The sequence below is a fragment of the Schistocerca gregaria genome, chromosome 2 (assembly GCF_023897955.1).
Source record: "Schistocerca gregaria isolate iqSchGreg1 chromosome 2, iqSchGreg1.2, whole genome shotgun sequence".
Taxonomy (NCBI): Eukaryota; Metazoa; Arthropoda; class Insecta; order Orthoptera; family Acrididae; genus Schistocerca; species Schistocerca gregaria.
This window is the reverse complement of record NC_064921.1, coordinates 879,755,041-879,778,983: the sequence shown is the minus strand read 5'-3', so window position 1 is coordinate 879,778,983 and position 23,943 is coordinate 879,755,041. Positions and strand designations below refer to the sequence as shown.

Genomic DNA, 23,943 nt, shown 5'->3' with positions numbered 1-23,943 from the left:
TTCTTCCAAAAAATTTCTTGTAACGCTATTTATTCTCGTGGGCAACGGCCTTGCTGCAAAGGATACACCGGTTCCTGTGAGATCACCGAAGTTAATATCTGTCGGGTGTGGCCGGCACTTGGATGGGTGACCATCCAGGCCGCCATGCGCTGTTGCCATTTTTCGGGGTGCACTCAGCCTCGTGATGCCAATTGAGGAGCTACTCGACCGAATAGTAGCGGCTCCGCTTAAAGAAAACCATCGTAACGACCAGGAGAGCAGTGTGCTGACCATATGCCCCTCCTATCTGCATCCTCAACTGAGGATGACACGGCGGTCGGATGGTCCCGATGGGCCACTTGTGACCTGAAGATGGAGTGCTATTTTTTTCTCGTGGTACCTGGCAAGAATCTTCCTTTGGAAAGTACACCATCATTCTAGACTAAAAATAGAAATATCTAATTTATTTCCTGAATTTTACAAACATTTGAAACTATCACTAACTGGAAATGCTTAGAACAGTGAGATGAAATTGAGGTGCCTAGTTTCCTGATGGTCGCTACAGGCTGTGTATAATGCAGTGGCAGAGTTAATGTGAAATATTAATCACTTTCCATGCAAGTGATTTTGTTTATGGCCAGTATGGTTAGAATAATTTCAACGTTGTGCCAATAAGGTAAATAAACACAAATGTGACAAAAACTTTGAAGGTTTCAGGTGATTATACGGAAAGCAAGAGGGTGTATCTCTATTTATACTAGGTCAATTGCTACACGTAGTGTGCGATACACTCACTATCTTGGTGGTGGCGACTCCAAACGCTTCAATAGTGTTGTAGCTGCTAAACCACATGGCGAAACTGAAATTAGAAACATGGAATGTATAGGAGATGTGTAGAAGAGATGGGAGCAAGATTTACGAAACTTTGCAAGGACATTATAGGAAAACGACTCTCTTTAGCCAAAACGGAGTAGCCATGTATATGTACACAACAGACTCAATATCCCCGTCTGAGTCCGTGAAGTACATCTACAGCTACATGGCTTCTGTGCATATCACAGTTTAGGGCCTGGCAATAAGTTCATCGAACCACCTTCACAATAAAGTTCAGTTATTCCACCCTGAAAGTGCGGCGGAAATCCGCACAACTATATCTATCCGTGCGAGCTCTGGTTTCCCCTTTTCTTTATTGTGTTGATAGTTTCTCCCTATGTAGTTCAGCGTTAGTAAAATATTTTTGCATTTGGAGGATAAAAGCTGGTAACTGAAATTTCGTGAGAAGATCCCACAGCAACGATAATCGCCTTTATTTTAATGTTGTCCACCCCAAATCCTGTATCATGTCCGTGACACTCTCTATCCTATTTCTCAATAATACAAAATGTGTTGTTCTTCTCTGAACTTTCTTGATGTACTCCTTTAATCCTATCTGGTAAGGATCCCACACCGTGCAGCACTACTCCAAAAGAGGAAGGACAAGTGTAGCGTAATCAGTCTCTTTAATAGATCCGTTGCATCTTCTAAATAATCTGCCAATAAAACGCAGTCTTTGGTTCGCCTTCACCACAATAATTTATATTTGTTCTTTCCAATTTAAGTTGCTCTTAATTGTAATTCCCAGGTATTTAGTTGAATACCTGCCTTTAGATATGATTGATTTATAGTGTAGGCCTAACTGAAGTTTAGCGGATTCCTTTTAGCACTCATATAGATGACCTCGCACTTTTCGTTATTTAGGGTCAGTTGCCAATTTCCGATTTGAGGACAATATTATGGAAATGGAAGAGGATGTAGATGAAGATGAAATGGGAGATACGATACTGCGTGAAGAGTTTGACAGAGCACTGAAAGAGATGAGTCGAAACAAGGCCCCCGGAGTAGACAACATTCCATTGGAACTACTGACGGCCTTGGGAGAGCCAGTCCTGACAAAGCTCTACCATCTGGTGAGCAAGATGTATGAAACAGGCGAAATACCCTCAGACTTCAAGAAGAATATAATAATTCCAATCCCAAAGAAAGCAGGTGTTGAAAATTACCGAACAATCAGTTTAATAACCCACAGCTGCAAAATACTAACACGAATTCTTTACAGACGAATGGAAATACTAGTAGAAGCCGACCTCGGGGAAGATCAGTTTGGATTCCGTAAAAATACTGGAACGCGTGAGGCAATGCTGACCTTACGACTCATCTTAGAAGAAAGATTAAGAAAAGGCAAACCTACGTTTCTAGCATTTGTAGACTGAGAGCAAGCTTTTGACAATGTTGATTGGAATACTCTCTTCCAAATTCTGAAGGTCGCAGGGGTAAAATACAGGGAGGGAAAGGCTATTTACAATTTGTACAGAAACCAAACGGCAGTTATAAGAGTCGAGGACCATGAAAGGGAAGCAGTGGTTGGGAAGGGAGTGAGACAGGGTTGTAGCCTCTCACCGATGTTATTCAATCTGTATATTGAGGAAGCAGTAAAGGAAACAAAAGAAAAATTCGGAGTAGGTATTAAAATCCATGGACAAGAAATAAAAACTTTGAGGTTCACCGATGACATTGTAATTCCGTCAGAGACAGCAAAGGACTTGGAAGAGCAGTTGAATGGAATGGACAGTGTCTTGAGAGGAGTATATGAGATGAACATCAACAAAAGCAAAACGAGGATAATGGAATGTAGTCGAATTAAGTCGGGTGATGCTGAGAGAATTAGATTAGGAAATGAGACACTTAAAGTAGTAAAGGAGTTTTCCTATTTGGGGAGCAAAATAACTGATGATGGTCGAAGTAGAGAGGATATAAAATGTAGACTGACAATGGCAAGGAACGCGTTTCTGAAGAAGGGAAATTTGTTAACATCGAGTATAGATTTAAGTGTCAGGAAGTCGTTTCTGAAAGTATTTGTATGGAGCGTAGCCATGTATGGCAGTGAAGCATGGACGTTAAATAGTTTGGACAAGAAGAGAATAGAAGGTTTCGAAATGTGGTGCTACAAACGAATGCTGAAGATTACATGGGTAGATCGCATAACTAATGAGGAGGTATTGAATAGGATTGGAGAGAAGAGGAGTTTGTGGCACAACTTGGCCAGAAGAAGGGATCGGTTGGTAGGACATGTTCTGAGGCATCAAGGGATCACCAATTTAGTATTGGAGGGCAGCGTGGAAAAAAAAAATCGTAGAGGGAGACCAAGAGATGAATACACCAAGCAGATTCAGAAGGATGTAGGTTGCGGTAGGTAATGGGAGATGAAGAAGCTTGCATAGGATAGAGTAGCATGGAGAGCTGCATCAGACCAGTCTCAGGACTGAAGACCACAACAACAACAACAACATATATGTATGATTTTCTGGTACCTTTAGTAGACCATACACGACAGCATTACCTGCAAACGACCTAAGATGGGTGCTCAGATTGTCTCCTAAATCGTTTACTTAGATAAGGAACTACCGAGGGACTATAACACCCCATTGGGGAAGGCCAGAAATCACTTCAGTTTTACTTGGTGGCCTTCCGTCAGTTACTATGAACTGTGACCTCTCTGACAGGAAATCACGAAACCATTGCATCAACTGAGACGATATTCCACAAGCATGCAATTTAATTACAAGCCGCTTGTGAGGTACAGAGTCGAGGCCTTCTGGAAATCTAGAAATATGGAATCAATTTGAAAGCATTTGTCGGTAGCACTCAACACTTTGTGTTAGTAAAGAGCTAGTTCTATTTCACGTCGTCTTCTAAATCCGTGTTGAGTATGTGTCAACAGACCGTTCTCATCGAGGCAGTTCATACTGTTCGAACACAATATGTGTTCCAAAATCGTAAAGCATATCGAAGTTAATGATATGGGTCTGTAATTCAGCGGGCTGCTAATATAGTCTTTCTTGAATATTGCTGTGACCTGTGCAATTTTCCAATCTTTGGATACGGATCTTTCGACGAGCGAGTGGTTCTGTTTAGTTGTGTTGTAGCGGCAGTGGTTAGTAACTCTGTTTTAGCAGCACTATCGTCGATAGCGTGTCCATTGCTATCGCGCAGAGAAGACTTTGATTGCGTCTTGCCGCTAGCAAATTTTACATACGAACAGAATCTCCTTGGATTTTCTGTCAGGTTTCGAGATAAAGTTTCTTTGTGGCAACTATTATCACCATCTCGGATTGAAGGCAGCGCTAAATTTCGAGCTTCTGTACAATATCGCCAAAAGGTATAAAAAGCTAGCTTTCCTGTTTTGAACGCCATGGATTATTCCTGTGCCTGTTAGTTACTTTCTCTCTGTGCAGGGTTCTGCGTGCTGTCGAAGGAAGAATTTGCATGTTGTTTACTTGTCAGTTCACGTGCAAGCAATATGCGTATATACAGAGGTGGTTTTGTGAAATATTTTCATAGTAGGTGATTCAATGATGGGCGTACACTCACATTGCCACAAATATGATACTGACATGAAATGCGCCCTAGCTGAAATAACTTATAAATGGAATAGATATTAAAACGTTATAAGCAACAGACTGCACCATGTATATACCTGATGGCAAACATATTGAGCCAGTAAACAAACAACATGAATAAGATCAAATGTGCCTTCTAAATTAATTTTGCGCGCCTCTGCAACTAATTCTTATCGTAAAGTTAATGAAAAATGATAATGAATTAAGGATGGGTCCGTTTTTTGCAAGTACAGAAATTATTGTTTTGATTTATCACACAAACAAGATTCCCCACAGTTGTGGCTTACTCAGTGGTTTTTTGATTACGTATTTTCCTGAAATACGTACATACAGGGTTATTTTTAAGTTAAGGAATGTGATACATGAGATTTTGTTGTCACTCACAATGTATGTACGCTTTACCTCTTATTTTACCTTGTGTGTGTCCTGTGGCTACCAACTAAAATGAGCCACAGTTAGTGCACCATGTTATTTGCAAACATGAGGGATGTTAGAAAATCGTCTGCACTTAATTTTTTGTTTATTATCCAAACTTTAAAATGTATCTTCTGACAAATGTATGTTCTGATAAAACTCATGGTATATTCTCGTTTTTGGCTTTAGCAAAAAGTATTTTGCTAGTCCTTAGCTGCGTCATTTTTTTTTTTTTTTTTTGGCAAATGTGTTTTTGTGTAGTTGGGCTGAACCTGTGGACATCAATAAAAGTTTTGTGAAGCTTAGGTACAGCGAACAATTTCGTGTGGTTTGTTGTTCACGGATTACGTCTCGTATTTTGAATGTGTTTACTGACATTTCCTCGTGCTCGTTTGTAAATACTGCGTTCTGTTATGTTGCTGTGGATGGACACACATTTCACTGCATCAATTTACGTCTCTGATGTGCTTCCGACTGTCGTTTGTTTACTGTTTTGCTTTGTTTTGACGTCGGCAAACGTTGAATCTGTTTCATTTGTTCCTATTCCGTGTGTGTGTGTGTGTGTGTGTGTGTGATTTATTCTGCGATGCCCGATAATTCGTTTAGAATAAAACACACACGCACTGTATTGATCTGTATTGAAACCAAACATCTACAGCCGTTGTAATTAAGCAGAGCTGTCATGCCTGACCGAGACTCGCTCATAACAACGTTCGTCACTGATGGCTACGCATAAAGAGTCGAGAAATATAGCACTTTTCACTTACATCAATAACAATTCTGAGCTTGAAAATTTTTATGCTCTACCTGGAATCCTGTCAAGACACTTATTTCGCTATTAATTAAACACGAGAAATGTTTTTCAAGTGACAAAGTTTGCACGTGTTTAAAACGAAATGGCGTGATATAAAGTTTTGTGACGGGGACTCAAACGCAGCACGTAATCAGATTGTTTACTACTAACATCAGATGTTAGAGCTCGAATTCCTCCACCAGCCACGAGGTGGTGGTGGTGGTTAGTGTTTAACGTCCCGTCGACAACGAGGTCATTAGAGACGGAGCGCAAACTCGGGTTAGGGAAGGATTGGAAAGGAAATCGGCCGTGCCCTTTCAAAGGAACCATCCCGGCATTTGCCTGAAACGATTTAGGGAAATCACGGAAAACCTAAATCAGGATGGCCGGAGACGGGATTGAACCGTCGTCCTCCCGAATGCGAGTCCAGTGTGCTAACCACTGCGCCACCTCGCTCGGTAGCCACGAGATGTTTGAATCTAAAATGAGGATACAATTTCTTTCCTGACCGAGAATCGAACACAGCACCTTCCGCCGTCGTTTCTATCCACGAATTGTTTGTCCACCAATAGTGAGACGTGTGCGTGTTTAACCAGAAATAACGGCAGCTATCCTTATTGTTGACGACACCTGAAGAGACATTAAAAATGAAAATTATTTATCACTAGCTGTTCGCTGTGCAAATCGTAGGGCTTGAAAAGAAACCATGGATAGTTTTGTGCTGAACCTGTATTCGAACTCACATATGTCCCTTTCGTGGAGACCCAGAAGAGTTCGACATCTTGGGCAAAACAACGAAATGATCGAACTATATCGTTCCGTGTGCGTCAGATACCAACAAAGAGGAAATCCGAATTGGAATTCCAGTCCACCAATAATTTTTTCAGCGTCTCGAGTTCAAATTAAATAAGAGCCCTGTTACCGTAAATAACATTGGCTCATTAAATGAAACAAAAAGTTTCTAGTGTAAGGAATCTCACTGGCGACAGAGTTTCTGTTTGCCGAGACTTGCGTTATTGCCCTCCCTAAACCGTCTCTGACCCATTTGATAGCGAAGGGATATTATGTTTATAAAGCGGATTCTGAACTACAACGCAAACCACCATTCTTCGCTTGACGTTGCTAGAGGTGAAGGAGATATGTTCGTGCGTGTTTAAATTCAATGCCGAAAGTGGGAATCGAACCAAAAAAATGGTTCAAATAGCTCTGAGCACTATGGGACTTAACTTCTAAGGTCTAGAACGTAGAACTACTTAAACGTAACTAACCTAAGGACATCACACACGTCCATGCCCGAGGCAGGATGCGAACCTGCGACCGTAGCGGAGGAATCGAACACATACATGAAAACTAATAATGTGGGATCAATCCACCAGACCAGTGAAGCGCAGATTTGCTGTATTCATGATTGTGTCCTAAGGTATGATGCGCTTAGCTTACAAATTAGACATGGTGAAAAAATTCAGTTCTCTATTAACTGTTTTGTTATCAGCAGGATTCTGACACGGAAATTATGCTTCTCTCATGCCAGTGGGATATAAAGATGACTTTAGCCATCATAGCCTCGACTGAAAACCATTTTGAAATTTTCACTGTTTCAAGAAATTTCTTAGATAGAGAAATACCAATCAAGAGTGTGAAGTTACCAAATACTTCAATTATTACTGTCATTATCGCTATTAACTTCTTCATTCTGCTGCTACCTCTGTACCTGAAGGAAACATTTAATGCCTTTTGGTCATTTTCAGAAGCACAGCCCCAAATACGGGAAAATATTTAGTTCGCAGCAAATGGTTGCGGCATTCTGTGGCAACTGGATACTGCTTTTTCTAGTCACCACTACAACGAAGTTCTGGAGAACGTAATGATTCTTTCTGTTCGTCAAAGATTTCAGGGAGGCAGAATAATCTTCCAATGTGACCTTTTCTTCGGTCGATACAGCGAAATATGTAAAATACTTGCTTCAAATGAACCGAGACATTGAGCTGTTGGACTGGCCTCCCAAAGCTTCATTTGAAACAAGTGTTGGACTGGCGCCACAAAGGTCCCATAGAGCACTTATGGGCAGAGATGGACAAAATTATTAGGTGTACAAGACCAGCATCGACAACCCTGACAGCTGTTCATAACTCGTGGGAAGAGTTGTAGAATAACTGATTTATCCGGAAACTTGGTGTCTCTATTCCCTGGCAGCTAAATGCAGTTGTAGAGGAAGACGGAAACTGCACACGGTACTGAATTACTGTGTTGTTAGGGAGAAATTGTTCATGACAAATGAACGTCTTGTTCTCCCTCGAAGAGGAGGAAAATTCGTTTGCCTGTACCTCTTATGTACATATAATTTTAAATTATTTTACATTTGATGAAAAAGACTGAGACAAACATGAAAGTATATTTTTTTCACATGGCACAGGACTTCAGTGCCGATGAAGGTATCAAACGTATTTAGTTCTTTTACGTCGAGAAAATGCATCATTTTAGTTTGTGTTCTCTTTACTTACATGCAGGCAAGACGCCAATGCCGATGAAAGAACGAAAGACACATCATTTTCTTTTAATGCCAAGCAGAAATCACAGTATGTAAAGTGAAAAAGTGGCTCAAGACCGGTGGTGTAGACGTAATACCTTAAAATTGTACATACTTAATACATCTGGTTGTTCTCCTGAACTAATAAGCCTCATCACCAATTAAAATGCACACAAATGGTATGATATTGTTTGTAATGTCATACGGTTTCATGAAAATGAAATGATATACCGAGTGAACATGGAGCAGTGCGTTTTCGATGGAAATGCAGACAGCCCATCTGACTTTAATTTCCATGAATACAGTTGCGAAGAACATAAATAAGTATCAGATGTGCTTCGTTTGCGGACGCCAAGTGTGGGAGAGTGTGAGAAATTAGTAGGTGCTAAAGCAAGTGTCATAAAATTTCATCACAGTGGTGATGAAGTTACTCATGTTCTACTCGTGTAGAAAATGGCTTGAGAACATTTGGAGCACACATTCAATCACCGTGATTGTAATGTATCAGAAAATGCAGCTAAATTGTACACTTATCGTACCTATCTTACCAAGAACGTTTGGTGTAATGAAAGAAAAATGTTTGTTTCAGTCACAGTTGCGAACTGATTCAATTATATCACAGAGTAATCGATATGTACATTTACAAGGAAAATGTCTCTCTTCTGAAGCAGATACAATAAGAAAGATATGAAAAAGTGTTCAATTCTGCTGTTCATTAGCCGGCCGCTGTGTCAGAGCCGTTCTAGGCGCTTCAGTCCGGAACCGCGCGACTCCTACGGTCATAGGTTCGAATCCTGCCTCGGACATGGATGTGTGTGTTGTCCTTAGGTTAGTTAGGTCTAAGTGCTTCTAAGTTCTGGGGGACTGATGACCTCAGATGTTAGTCCCATAGTGCTCAGAGCCATTTGAACCATTTTTTGCTGTTCATTACTTTTTCACTTTCAGAACTACCTCAGTATGTTCAGTGCTTCAGTGACGTTTGTGTCGGATGATGATTCCCTAAATGACAAACAACTCACAATTTACTGTCATTGATGGTACGTTGGAGCCTTTTCTGAGCCTCTCTTGTGAAGTAACTCAGTGTTTCCAGAACATACACATTTGCTGACTCCTACACTGTATTGAATGGAGGTTGTGAGTTATCTTACGATTAAGTAACTGACTTTCCGAATGTTGGTTAATCGTAACGTGACGTTCGACAGCAATCTTAGCTTGGATGCCAAACGTCAAATCTGGGTTCAAACAGTGACTTTTACTTAGTGTCATATCTTAAGTGGAGACCAATCAGAATATTTCACTGAGATGTCAAAAAAGTACAGTATTAGGCGTAAAACGTGGCCGCCGCAGAGACTAAGTCCGAGTCGTTCGCTTAAGGTGGCCAATATTACCGACAGTCCCTCACAATGCTGTCAGGCGAGATGCGCGATCTGGCAACACTATAGGGTGCAGAAGTGGGAAGATGAAGTTCTGTCAGTCTTCTCGAGGTGTATTGAAAACATGTGTGCTCGTGATGTAGCGGTAAGCTTCGTGCTCTGTAAACGTAAAGTCGATCGTACAAATCCACTCAATTCCCTAGTTTATTTGAATCGCATATCGGGTATGTGCTAAAGTTATCAGTCTGACGGAACTTCAGACCTAATTCGTTCCATTTCATAATCCACTTGCAACAGCAAAAAGTTCCAGAAACATTTCCGTCAAACAGCTCGTGGCTGCGTCAAGATCAGAACAGCTTACGCTCGAGAATTTCCTCGCCCCATAGCAGCTATTGCCCTCCGACTAGATGAACTTGACACGACACTATGAGTATGTTTATCAACAGTCGTTTTCTTATCTGAAGTTCTCGTATTTATCCCGCAATTATGACTTGTATTTTACATGCCTGAAACTCATGAATGTTGTTCAAATGTGATAAAATATAGTCGCAAGTGGAAAAATGTCTTGCATTTGTGACATACTATTCACTTTTTGTTTAGTAGAGGCACGATAGTAGCAGAGGCAGCACTGAACCTTTGTGTTATTTGTAGGGAGAGAAGTCTTCCGAAGTAAGAGTGATTTCAGGTGTGCCGTTGGGGAGTGTCATAGGACTGTTGCTATTCACAATATACATAAATGTGTAAGGTGTCAGGCGAATCCAACACCTTCCACGAAAACCCTGACATGATAAGCAAATCCAGTAGTATGTCACATAGCTCCGAATAAATCGTGACACTAAATTAACCAAAGTAATACGAGTAATGAGTGAACAAATGGAATACCACAGGCTAACACAAGAATGCCTAAATGCATGTCATACCTTCCCACCCTGAAACAGACGCAGTTCCGAGGGGAGAAACGAGAACAGAAGCCGAGAGCAGAACCGTGATAAGCTAGAAGGCCCTACGATAAGGGACGGACACCCACGTGGCTAGCTAACTGACAGGACCACCCCCTAGCCCATGTTTAAAGCTAGAGCCCTCCAGGAGAACAGTATAGATCTTACGATAACACTAAAAGGGCCGCACCAGCCGCAAGTTTTAGCGTGAGACTTTCTCGCGTCTCTGTTACGTCGCAAACATTAAAAACATTGCCCCACCACAAAAAGTAACCGACAGGACCACCCCCCAGCTCATGTTAAAAGGTAGAGCCCTCCAGAAGAACAGTATAGATCTTACGATAACACTAAAAGGGCCAAGCCAGCTGCAAGTTTTAGCGTGAGACTTTTTCGCGTCTCTGTTACATTGCAAACTTTAAGAACATTGCCCCACCACGAAAAGTATAACGTTTCTCATTGGATGGACAGAATTTTTATAGGCGGAGCTTAAGTTAACATTGAGACCCTGATTGGTCAAATGCAAAACACAGCTAGATAGTTTTTTTTAAAACAAATTCTGTAAATTGTAGTAAGGAGAAGTCAGAAAACAGTTGCTTCGGAGACGGCGAGATGCGTGGAGCTGTGCCGACTGCCGCCCCCTGACACTGCCTAACCAATGGCAAGGTAACGAACGCATGCGATACCGCATAACAGCGAACAAAGCTTCACTCAGAACAGCAGAAGTCTCATCTGTTACACCCCTGTTTTGCGTAATACTAGTGTTGATCGTCATTTAAAGCTCATGGTATTCACATTTGCTACATAAGTTAAAATCTGAAACGCGATGATTTTGTGTTATATAATTATTGAGAAGCCGCATCAGCCACTGTAATTTACGACAAGTTAGATAAATAATTAAAGATAATTGAGGGTCACTGTAGACCATTTTGATAGTTTTCTCTTTTGTGAAACTTAATTTAAACCTAGATTATGGATGTGGTATTGCATAGGTCATCCTTCGATCCATTGTAGAACTTGGAAACCCATTCAGGGAATATTCGTTCACATTTTATTGAACACAGTTGGTTTTTATCATCCTGTATTAAAACATTTCCTTTTATCAATAGTGCAATTTATAAACAATGTTTTGTGAGTAGAATAAAATTTCCAGTGGTAAACTTAACTGCTTTTTCGACGTCATTTTACCAGATAACTAAAAATAGGTAAGCCTTGAACCCCTTCCACTAAATTTAGTTAGTATTAAGATTCTTTCACAGGGAGTGCAGTGGAGCTGACGCTGAAATCATTAAATATTTGGTTATATCATCGCTAGTCTTACAGAAACTCTTCTGAACTCTACATGTCATGTGTGGTCTGGCGTCTCCTTACCAGCAACAGGTCCCAGGTTCAAACTAGTCAATTCCCTAAAAAACACGCTCAGAGCGTCGTTGCGCCAAAGTGGTAGAGAGACACGACTTAGAACAACAGACACCACGCACAATGTTAGAAATGACCTTGTGGGTGACATCGGAAGTTCACTGAGACTTTTTGCGGATGATGTTGTGGTATATCGAGAGGCTGTAACAATGGAAAATTGTAGGAGGATCTGCAGCGAATTGACGCATGGTGCAGGGAATGGCAATTGAATCCTAATTTAGACAAGCGTAATGTGCTGCGAATACATAGAAAGAAATATCCCATATCATTTAGCTACAATATAGCAGGTCAGCAACTGGAAGCAGTTAATTCCATAAATTATCTGGGAGTACGCATTAGGAGTGATTTAAAATGGAACGATCATATAAAGTTGATCGTCGGTAAAGCAGATGCCAGACTGAGATTCATTGGAAGAATCCTAAGGAAATGCAATACGAAAACATAGGAAGTAGGTTACAGTACGCTTGTTCGCCCAATGCTTGAATACTACTCAGCAGTGTGGGATCCGTATTAGATAGGGTTGATAGAAGAGATAGAGAAGATCCAACGTAGAGCAGCGCGCTTCGTTACAGGATCATTTAGTAATCGCGAAAGCGTTACGGAGATGATAGATAAACTCCAGTGGAAGACTCTGTAGGAGAGACGCTCAGTAGCTCGGTACGGGCTTTTGTTGAAGTTTCGAGAACATACCTTTACCGAGGAGTCAAGCAGTATATTGCTCCCTCCTACATATATCTAGCGAAGAGACCATGAGGATAAAATCAGAGAGATTAGAGCCCACACATAGGCATACCGACAATCCTTCTTTCCACGAACAATATGAGACTGGGATAGAAGGGAGAACTGATAGAGGTACTCAAGGTACCCTCCGCCACACACCGTCAGGTGGCTTGCGGAGTATTGATGTAGATGTAGATGTAGAGGGCGAGTGCTTTGGGGCAATACACGTCAGGAGAAGGCTTCCTCACAACAGGAAACATTGTTCTCACATGAATGATTTTACACATTCAGGAAGCCTCAGTAATAGACATGTGTGGTGGAGTACGCCTATTTGAGCGTTATGCGACATTATTCAGTAGACTAGCTTCAGAAGTCGGGAACAGTAGTACCGCATGCACTAATTTAAAACAACAAACGTCAAAGGGTGATGATGAATGAATGTTTACTTGATTGTCATTGGTTGGCTCATTGAGAATTCCAATGCAATATTCCTACTGCTGACTAGTTATGGCGTCTTTATATTAACTTTTCAAGAACAATTAGTGGCTCAGCCCTCGCATAATGCATATACTCAAGCAAATGGCAGTGTGAACATAATATTTTGCCTATGGTGGCTCAGAAAGGATGTTGTGCATTACGAAAACCGCCCCAGGGAAGAGCATATCGCAGCTGGTATCGTTGGTCAACAAGTCAGACGTTTATCAGCCACAGCGTAAGAAAAACGACCTACAAAATTTCATAACTTGTTGATACTACTGGATAATGCAATCTGTCGATTTCACTAACAAAACTATCAATTAGTTTGAAAAGTCATCATCACGCACTCATTCTTCTGATCTTATGCCCTCAGATGTTTACCTTTAAATTTCCTTATCGAAAAACAGTCAAGAAAACTCTTTTCTGATCGAAAATGCACTTCAAACCTGTTTTGACCTCATCTTTAACTCACGTAAAGCAGGTAGGTATCGAATCGGAAACTACTTGAGTATTGTGAGACTGTTTTAGTTAATGTGAGAGAATATTCTGTTCTGTTAATGATCATTTTCTCTCTGATGTTTACTGTTGTGTTCAATAAAATGACAGACAACGCCATTAATTCATATGAAATGCAGATTACTATGACATCCTTATGACGAAAGTCTATTTTAATGAAACATAAAGTATCTGTAACAAGAGTGTGCCTATATCAGCATGAATTAGTAAGATATTACTCATCCTGGACTTCACCACCAAATGGTCTCTGTTTACCTGCTGTCCTGTGTCACAATGAAGTAGTTTGGAAATGTGACATTTCATAAATAAAATACGAGGATTGACTGAAAGGTAATGCCCCCACCTTCGTAACTCTTCAACAGTTGGCAGCATTGGTATGCTGCAGGTACTGGCTTGTGCCGTAGCCTCTTCTCTACAGCTCCAGTTGACGGGAAGCCTTAGCATTGAACGGTTGTTTTGTTACAGTGCAAAGTATGGAACCCTGCCTGCACAGACAGTCGGTCAATGCGATTTAAGCGACGTGCAGTCATTGAATTCTTGACAGCAGGAGGTTCACTCCAAAGGAGATTCATCAGCGAATGAAAGCAGTTTATGGTGATTGTGTTGATGTGAGCACTGTGCGTCGTTGGGCGAGTAAGTTGAAAGATGTTGAGGCGGGAACATCTGGCCTGCGTGACAAACAAAGAGTTGGACGTCCTGTGACAGCAAACCTCCGAGTTTCCCAAGCAAACTGTTGACAGATTGATTCAAGACAATCGTGTATCACTCAGAGAGAAATTGCAATCACAATCGGCATTTCACATGAACGTGTGGGTCACATTATTGCTTTTCTTGGCTATCGGAAGATCTGTGCACTATGGATATCCTGGATGCTGACTCCTGAAATGATAGCGCACAGACTTGAAAATTGCCAGGACCTCCTCTCGCGATACGAGAATGAAGGGGACGCCTTTCTTCATTCAATTGTGACAGGAGACGAAATGTGGGTACACCATTACGACCCGGAGACGAAACGTCAGTCTATGGAATATCGACACAAAGACTCTCTCCAGAAAAATAAATTCAAGACGCAGCCCTCAGCTGAAAAAAATCATAGCCACAGTGTTCTGCGACTCAGATGCTATTATCCATGTTGCTTTCCCTGATCGTGGAACAACAATAAATTCAGAGCGTTACATCACAACGCTGTGAACTCTGAGACGACGGCTGACAAGGGTCCGAAAGGAAGAGGGAAATGTTTTCCTGCAGCATGACTATGCCAAACCACACACGTCACGTGCCACCACAGTAGAACGAGACTGAATCTCACCACCGTAAACTTCCATCTGTTCCCGATAATAAAAGAGGATCTGCGGGGACATCATTATGCTTCTGATGAAGACGCTGGGAGAACTGTGAGACTGTGGCTGCGGAAACAGAGTGTCGACTTCTTCCGTGACGGCTTCCGATAACTTGTTCATCGTTGGCAGAAATGTATCCAGGTGGGTGGTGATTATGTGGAAAAGTGAATATTGGCTATTAAAGATCACATTCTAAGGATTATTTTTGCGTTTAATTTATTAAAATATTTCCATCCGAACCCAATTAATGAAGGTGGAGGCATTGCTTATCATTTAACCCTCGTAAATAAAACTTCCTTACTGATTTTCGATCTGACTGCTTGTAACTCTGTCACAAAATGGCTAAAAATGTATCCTCCTAGAGACTGGAACCGGGAACTAAAAAAGCAGGTCCCACTTGCCAGGCAATGACATTATGTCACAGCCAGCAGCATACTGCAACATTTTACTCTCCCTTATTGCTCCAGTTCTGGCTAGGGCAGATAACCTCGCAATGTGAAAGACGAAATTAATTGCAATTTCCACATCGAATGACTTTCCTGGAATCGAAACCATAAATTGCTAACTCTATTTCACACCTTTCATGAAACTCTCTCACATTATTTAATGGAAGTTATATGAATATATAAAGCGAATATTGTAGGTTAATTCTGTGTCATCCAGGAAGTAACTCGTTGGTCTCAGGGTTTCGAAATATATCCTTCGTTGTTACCAAGATTCAGTATTACTCCTAGCAGGAAATACGAGCCTTGGGCAGTCTAGGAAGTGACTGCAGTTTGTGTCTCAAAGGCTTGGCGGCCGAGCACCGAAATACCGAACCTGTATGTCAATGAGCCTTATTTCCATTTCAGTACAGTCCGCGCAGTATTCCGTGGCTGGTAGGTGGGCAGCTGGCAGGGCACACGTGGTGGGAGTGGTAGTGATGGGGATTACGGCCAGGCACTGCAGGGGAAATGCCGAGTGCTGGAAGGGGAAGTGCTGCTCTAAACTGAAGCGTATACTCACATTTTTTCTAAATATTAAGTGGGGCCCTCCACCCCCACAGTTGCGTGGTGACCATTCAAAAAGATCTACGTCACGTCTCATTTCGTTAGTATTTAAAAAGAATTCCGCCGAAAGCGAAGAGACTTATTTTCGCCTTCAGAAAAGCATCATGGGTGGCGAATTTTGGGTAAAACCTACACATTTCTCTAGTTTCCATGTCAAAATTTGCTTCTTTTGCAAAAACAAAGCGGAGTTTACAGTCTCATGTCGGTAACATGTTGTGCAGCCACAGGTGCGCGAGGATTTTGAAACAATTCTTTATTACGTTAGGAACTGAAGAAAAGTAAAGTCAGTAGTTTATGAAAAAGCAAATTCTCGGTCCAAAAATCGTGTAATGTCTTCACATATGATGTTCCAAAACCCATAGCATTTCTCATTTCACCAGCTATCGATGACCCTTAAAAATTACATTATTTCACCGTAAAAGTCTATAGTTATTGGAATAACACGGTAGATACTGAAGTTTTACGTAATATCGATATGGTAAAATACACTCCTCTTTATATGCTGTCATTTGGCAAAATCTCATTTCGATATTTGAAACCGATTACGAAATATGAGTAATCTGTGGATATTTCACTGTGGCTTTATAGCTGGTGCAGTGCGATCGCAGATGAGTGTGCTATATCAGATCAATTTTCTCGAAATTGGTGACACATAAATACTTGTATTCAAGTCTAAAGAAAAGTTCAGTATGATAGCTAAATTTCATAAGCAACAACATAGTACGTAATATGCACCAAACGCAAAATCGTAGCGACCTCTCTTTTTCATTGCACACTTTTCCGAATTTCACTCAGTGTCTTACTTCCACGTAAATATAATAATAATGATTATTATTAACGAAATGATGGGAAAATCATCATGAACATGACATATAAAGCTATAAGTAAAACAAAAATGAGATTCTTTTCCCGAATAGTTCCTGTAAAATCATTTGAGAAAAATCGCAAGGCGCGTGCCTCGATTTTGTCATCGCTGAATGGTCGAAAGGAGGAAAACACTTATCGGCCTCCCGTTCAGAACAAACGAATGATCTCGCCCAGCACTTTGCACACTGCCACTTGTCACTGCTCATTGGCTACCGTATCCTGCTACTGGGTGTAGGGACTATAGCCACTAATAGTACTCAGATGCGTCGACTGCAGACTAAACAACAAAACTCATTAACTGTCAATTATTTGTGTTTGTGTCTTAAGCATACTGAAATTAAAAAGCTAATCGCCAGACGTGTTTCACATTTTTAGGACATTTCCAGTAGTTATACTGTAAACGTTATATTAGGCAACACATCTTTCTTGTAGTAATAGACTTGGAAAATATTTTTCTTCTGGTCGATGTCAACGGCAGTCTCCATGAAAGACAGGAACAGAAATGAAGAGATAAAAACACATCATCGATTACAAAACGTAACATCCTCAGGGAGACTTCGCGAGCTACGGATAACACGAGGTTCCATATCAAGAAAGGCTGCTATGCAGAAATGACAGAAAACGCAGGCTCAAAATTCTGTTGAAAATTTAACTAGCCAATGTTTGGAGCGCTACTTCGATTCCACCTTCTGCTAATGTGAAAGGAGAAGCAGTTGTTCTCAGAAAGTGGAATAAGGAACTCAAAATACTAACAATAAAATCTAGAATAAGTCATCCTCGAGTAAAACTGTCATTCAGTCCATAAATACACTGCTGGCCATTAATATTGTTACACCAAAAACAAATGCAAATGATAAACAGGTATTCATTGGACAAATATATTATACTAGAACTGACATCTGATTAAATTTCACGCAATTTGGGTGCATAGATCCTGAGAAATCAGAACCCAGAATAACCACCTCTGGCCGTAATAATGGCCTTGATACGCCTGGACATTGAGTCAAACAGAGCTTGGATGGCGTGTACAGGTACAGCTGCCCATGCAACTTCAACACGATACCACAGTTCATGAAGAGTAGTGACTGGTGTATTGAGACGAGCCAGTTGCTCGGCCACCATTAACCAGACGTTTTCAGTTGGTGAGAGATCTGGAGAATGTGCTGGCCAGGGCAGTAATCGTACATTCTCTGTATCCAGAAAGGCTCGTACAGGACCCGCAACATGCGGTCGTGCATTAGCCTGCTGAAATGTAGGGTTTCGCAGGGATCTAATGAAGGGTAGAGGAACGGGTCGTGAAACATCTGAAATGTAACGACCACTGTTCAAAGTGCCGTCAATGCGAGATTTGTAACCAATAGCACCCCATACCATCACGCCCGGTGATAAGGCACTATGGCGATACCGAATACACGCTTCGAATATGCGTTCACCGAGATGTCCGCAAACACGGATGCCAGCATCATGATGCTGTAAACAGAACCTGGATTCATCCCAAGAAATGACGTTTTTCCATTCGTGCACCCGGGTTCGTCGTTGAGTACACCATCGCAGGCGCTCCTGTCTGTGATGCAGCGTCAGGGGTAACCGCAGCCATCGTCTCCGAGCTGATAGTCCATGTTGCTGCAAATGTCGTCGAACTGTTCGTGCAGGTGGTTGTTGTCTTCTAAACGTCCCCATCTGTTGACTCAGGAACTGAGACGTGGCTGCACGATCCGTTGCAACCATGCGGATAAGATGCCTGTCATCTCGACTGCTGGTGATACGAGGTCATCTTCTGCTAACAGTCATTCGATCTCGACCAACGCGAGCAGCAATGTCGCGATACGATAAACGGCAATCGCGATAGGCTACAATCCGACCTTTATCAAAGTCGGAAACGTGGTGGTACGCATTCTTCCTCCTTACACTAGGCACCACAACAACGTTTCACCAGGCAACGCCGGTCAACTGTTTTTTGTGTATGAGAAATCGGTTGGAAACATTCCTCATGTCAGCACGTTGTAGCTGTCGCCAGCGGCGCCAACCTTGTGTCAATTCTCTGAAAAGCTAATCATTTGCATATCACAGCATCTTCTTCCTGTCGGTTAATTTTCGCGTCTGTAGCGCGTGTGGCAATTTTAATGGCCAGTAGTGTACTAAAAGAAAGATACATGTGATCTATTCGTTGTAATTAAAATGTATCGGCTGCTGATTCTTTGTCAGTAGAAGCGAAAAGCGCTGATGTTGAAGAGTTTTCAACGTGTAGTATGCTTAAGACAAGAGGAATCCGAAATAACAACAGGTTCATCAAGCTGAGCATGGTGCTGAAATTCTAAGCGTCGCTTGCGCAGTGTTACTGATATTGCCCTTAACGTTTTAATATTAACAACGCTACCACAATAGTCGTATGAGAATTATCGAGTGCTATTGCGACGGCGCAGATAGACAGACGGTTCTAGAATTAGCAGAGTATCCAGATGTAGGCCACACTTAATTTCTGCTGGTTAATCTCCGCATAATGCTCCATGCTCGCATCTTTCTGTCAACGACTTAATTTCTACCGCCACCCCCTTACCGAGTGCTATGGTCTACCACACCATCGTTCACGCCCACGGCCTCGCCCCACCCGCCACACCCACTGTGGTGGATTTATACCTAAATTAATCAGCTTCTCGTAAGTTTTTCTGACTGTGCATTCTGCCGTTGCTCTGAAGAGAAAGGTGTAAGGTAAATAAGAATATTCTGCATGGCGATCTACACCTACATCTACATACATACTCCGCTAGCCACCAAGCGGTGTGTGGCGGAGGGCACAATTCGCGCCAAAGTCATATTCCCCCCCCCCTCACCACTCTGTTCCACTCGCAGATCGCGCGAGAGAAAAACGACTGTCTGAACCCCTCACTACGAGCTTATCTTTGAATCGTGGTCACTGCGCGATTTGAAAGTTGGTGGCGACAATATATGCTCTACATCCTCGGTGAAGATCGGATTTCGGAATTTAGTGAGCAGCCCCTTCCGTTCAGCGCGCCGTCTATCTGCAAGTGTGTCCCACTTCCAACTTTCTGTGAGATTTGTAACGCTCTCGCGATGGCTAAATGTACCAGTCACGAATCTTGCCGCTCTTCTTTGGACCTTCTCAATCTCTTGAATCAGACCCAACTGGTAAGGGTCCCATACAGACGAACAATACTCCAACACTGGACGAACTAACGTATTGTAAGCTATTTCGTTTGTTGAAGGACTGCATCGCTTCTGGATTCTACCAAGAAACCGCAATCTAGAGTTCGCCTTGCCCGTTACTTATGTAATCTGATCATTCCATTTGAGATCATTTCGAATAGTCACACCCAGATACTTGACGGACTTTACCGCTTCCAAAGACTGGCATTTATTTTGTACTCGGTCATTAATGGGGATTTTCGCCTTGTTATACGCAGTAGCTTACACTTACTAATGTTGAGAGATAACTGCCAGTCATTAAACATCATCCAATGTTTCCATTCTTCCAGGTCCATTATTCGAAAAATCGTGAAAATATGCGACAGAGAAGCACCTATGAAATAATAAATAATAAACAGTGAAATGCGGCATGTTCTATCAGTCGTCTGACGCTTATGAAAAACTGCTTTTTGACCTACACGGCACTGCAGTACAAACTTAAGCATTTGGTAGGTACCTGTTACTTAAATTCGTTGCAGTCTTTATCAGTTAAGTTGTAGGAGGAGACAGAAGTCTGACTTTAAGTACACTGCTCCAGCGGGATTTCAGCCTGTGACTACAGCTTTAGCGGTACTCAGCTCCGGAGGAATCAAGAATGTGAACATTCTCTCATTAGTGTAGTGCAGACTAAGGCAGAGAGAAGCAGTGTAATTATTTGTTGTATGTTTAATTTAACATATTGCGACGCATTTCAAGCATGTTTTGTACATCATCAGGCGCTTCTGCATACAGAAAACGGTTACATATAGATAAATTATCTTAATCTAACGTAGCATTGAACTGTTCTGCTCATTTGTTAACTGATGGAGCTGCTATTGAAGTATTTGGGGGTGGAGGTGTCACTGTCTGGCCAGAAATCAACGTCCAGCAGTGTCTTATGCTGGCGCTAAGCTGTATCTCGTACCATAGCCTCCGTGGAAAACAGTTTTGCAGAAGTTACTGAGATGCGGTATCGTGTGCTACACTTTTCATATGTTAGTTGTTCACTTCACAAACTTTGCTTTTGTGCTATTCTGGAGGAGCTGCGACTTAACATTACACTATTGCACTGCTTAATCTGACACTGATACCCAGAATCCTGGTTCCCAAACTTGGCAAGCGTAGCAACAATTAATGAAGAAGAAGCAGATTTCCCACAAGATTCTACACACTCTCCGAGTAGCCGAAGTGAGACGCCGTTCTTATATCCGACGGACCAAGTGGAATCAAAATCACGTCATTAGATATCAGAAAATTAACCACTAATAATGTCCACTCTCCTTAGACCCCCAAGAAAGCATGAGGCGAACCAAAATTTATGGTATACACAAAAAACTAAGGGGCTTTTCTGCACTTGATCGTAGTACACAAGGAAATACTTTTTCTAAGACTCATTTAATTCATTTCTTCCTCTCATTTTATAGCACTTGTTTTAAAACGACGTGACAAAATACACATTTTAAGATTCTGGAGCATAATGTTTCACCAGATCCTTATTATAATCCAGATCGGAAGTGTCACAAAAATCAACACTCTCTCTCCTTTCATGCATTACTACCACTCACATATTCTTATTATAGGAAAGTGTTGTGTGTAGGGCGAGGGTATAGTGGTGTTGATACTATTCATAGACTGTTGAGCAATTCTTTGACAGGTAGAAATTAAATATGACCTATAATCTGATGTAGTGATAGTTTGACGCTATGATTCAGCAGCTTCTGGATAGTCTGCAAATTCTAGAACTGACTGCCCCATCTGTGCCGCCGCAATAGAACCCGATAATTCTGATGTGACTAACGTGGTAACCAAGAGCCGTCACTAATATTAAAACGTTAACGGCTAAATTAATAGCACTCTGCGCAAGAGATGTACAGAATCTCAGCACCATACTCAGCTTGGTGAACCTGTTGTTATTTCGGGTTCTCTCTGTCTTAAGCGTACTGCACTCTCTCCCACACACGGCATCTCCAAAACAAGCAGATCTGATAAATCTTAGCAGAATACTTATCGTGTCACATTCGGTTAGCTTATCTTCGTCATAACTCCATTCATGGGATTTAAAGTCAGATGGACTGTTTTGCATTTCAGTCGAAGATACACTGCTCCACTATCACTCGATTTATAATTTCTTTTTCATGGAAATGGTGTGACACTACAGACCATTTCATCCCATTCAGTAAGCATAGTGTACGCGATTGGTAGAATGGCGTAGTGCTTAAGGCCGCCATTTTTAACAAGCAGGTAGGAGTTCCTAATCCAGTCACTTCCATTGATTTTGATTAATGTAAGAGTCATTAGCTCAGGAGAACAACCAGATTTATTAAGTATGTACAATTTTAAGATATTAGTTGTACATCGCCGGACTTGAGCCACTTTTTTCGCTATATGTAGGCTACTGTGATTTCTGCTTGGCATTGTAAGAAAATGATTCTCTTTTGTGCTTTCGTCGGCATTGGCGCCCTGCCTGCCTGTAAAAAAAGAGAACCCAAATTAGTATGATATATTTTCTCGATCTAAAATAACTAAATACTTTCTCTTTGGCGCCTTCCTCGGCGTTGATGTCGTGTGTCATGTGACAAAAAAAAATACTTTCGTGTTTGTGTCAGTCTTTTTCATCAAATGTTGTGAAATAATTTAAAATCAAGAGTCTATTGAACGACTGAAAACAGTAAAATATATTGCCATAGTTTTTATCTACATCTACATCTATATCCATACTCCGCATGCCACCTGACGGTGTGTGGCGGAGGGTACCTTGAGTACCTCTATCGGTTCTCCCTTCTATTTCAGTCTCGTATTGTTCGTGAAAAGGAGGATTGTCGGTATGCTTCTGCGTGGGCACTAATCTCTCTGATTTTATTCTTATGGTTTCTTCGCGAGATATACGTAGGAGGGAACAATATACTGCTTGACTCCTCGGTGAAGGTATGTTCTCGAAACTTTAACAAAAGCCCGTACCGAGCTACTGAGCGTCCCTCGTGCAGCGTCTTCTACTGGAGTTTGTGTGTCATCTCCGTAACGCTTTCGCGATTACTAAATGATCCTGTAACGAAGCGCGCTGCTCTCCGTTGGATCTTCTCTATCTCTTCTATCAACCCTATCTAATACGGATCCCACACTGCTGAGCAGTATTCAAGCAGTGGGGGAACAAGCGTACTGTAACCTACTTCCTATGTTTTCGGATTGCGCTTCCTTAGGATTCTTCCAATGAATCTCAGTCTGGCATCTGCTTTACCGACGATCAACTTTATATGATCATTCCATTTTAAATCACTCCTAATGCGTACTCCCAGATAATTTATGGAATTAACTGCTTCCAGTTGCTGACCTGCTATTTTGTAGCTAAATGATAAGGGATCCAGCTTTCTATGTATTCGCAGCACATTACACTTGTCTACATTGAGATTCAATTGCCATTCCCTGCACCATGCGTCAATTCGCTGCAGATCCTACTGCATCTCAGTACAATTTTCCATTGTTACAACCTCTCGATACACCACAGCATCATCTGCAAAAAGCCTCAGTGAACTTCCGATGTCATCCACAAGGTCATTTATGTATATTGTGAATAGCAACGGTCCTATGACAGTCCCCTGCGGCACACCTGAAATCACTCTTACTTCGGAAGACTTCTCTCCATTGAGAATGACATGCTGCGTTCTGTTATCTAGGAACTCTTCAATCCAATCACATAATTATGTATAATCTGTTCCTCTATTTTTTAAAGATAGTCGAATTTTTCTACATTTCGAGGGAGAACAAATGTTTATTTTTCATACACAAAAAAATGAAATGATTGTATGACATTGTTGGCCGAGAGGCCCCATGCGGGGAAGTTCGGCCGCCGTATTGCAAGTCCTTTTCAGTTGACGCCACTTCGGCGACTTGGAGTCATGATTATGAAAAACACACAAC

The 23,943-nt window shown here is 41.6% G+C and overlaps 1 protein-coding gene across 2 annotated transcripts in view; it reads right to left on the bottom strand.

The window, feature by feature from the left end:
• LOC126335290 (uncharacterized) overlaps positions 1-23,943 on the bottom strand; it is a 152,852-nt gene that overhangs the window by 13,178 nt on the left and 115,731 nt on the right. The gene's annotated exons all lie outside the window — the stretch shown is intronic.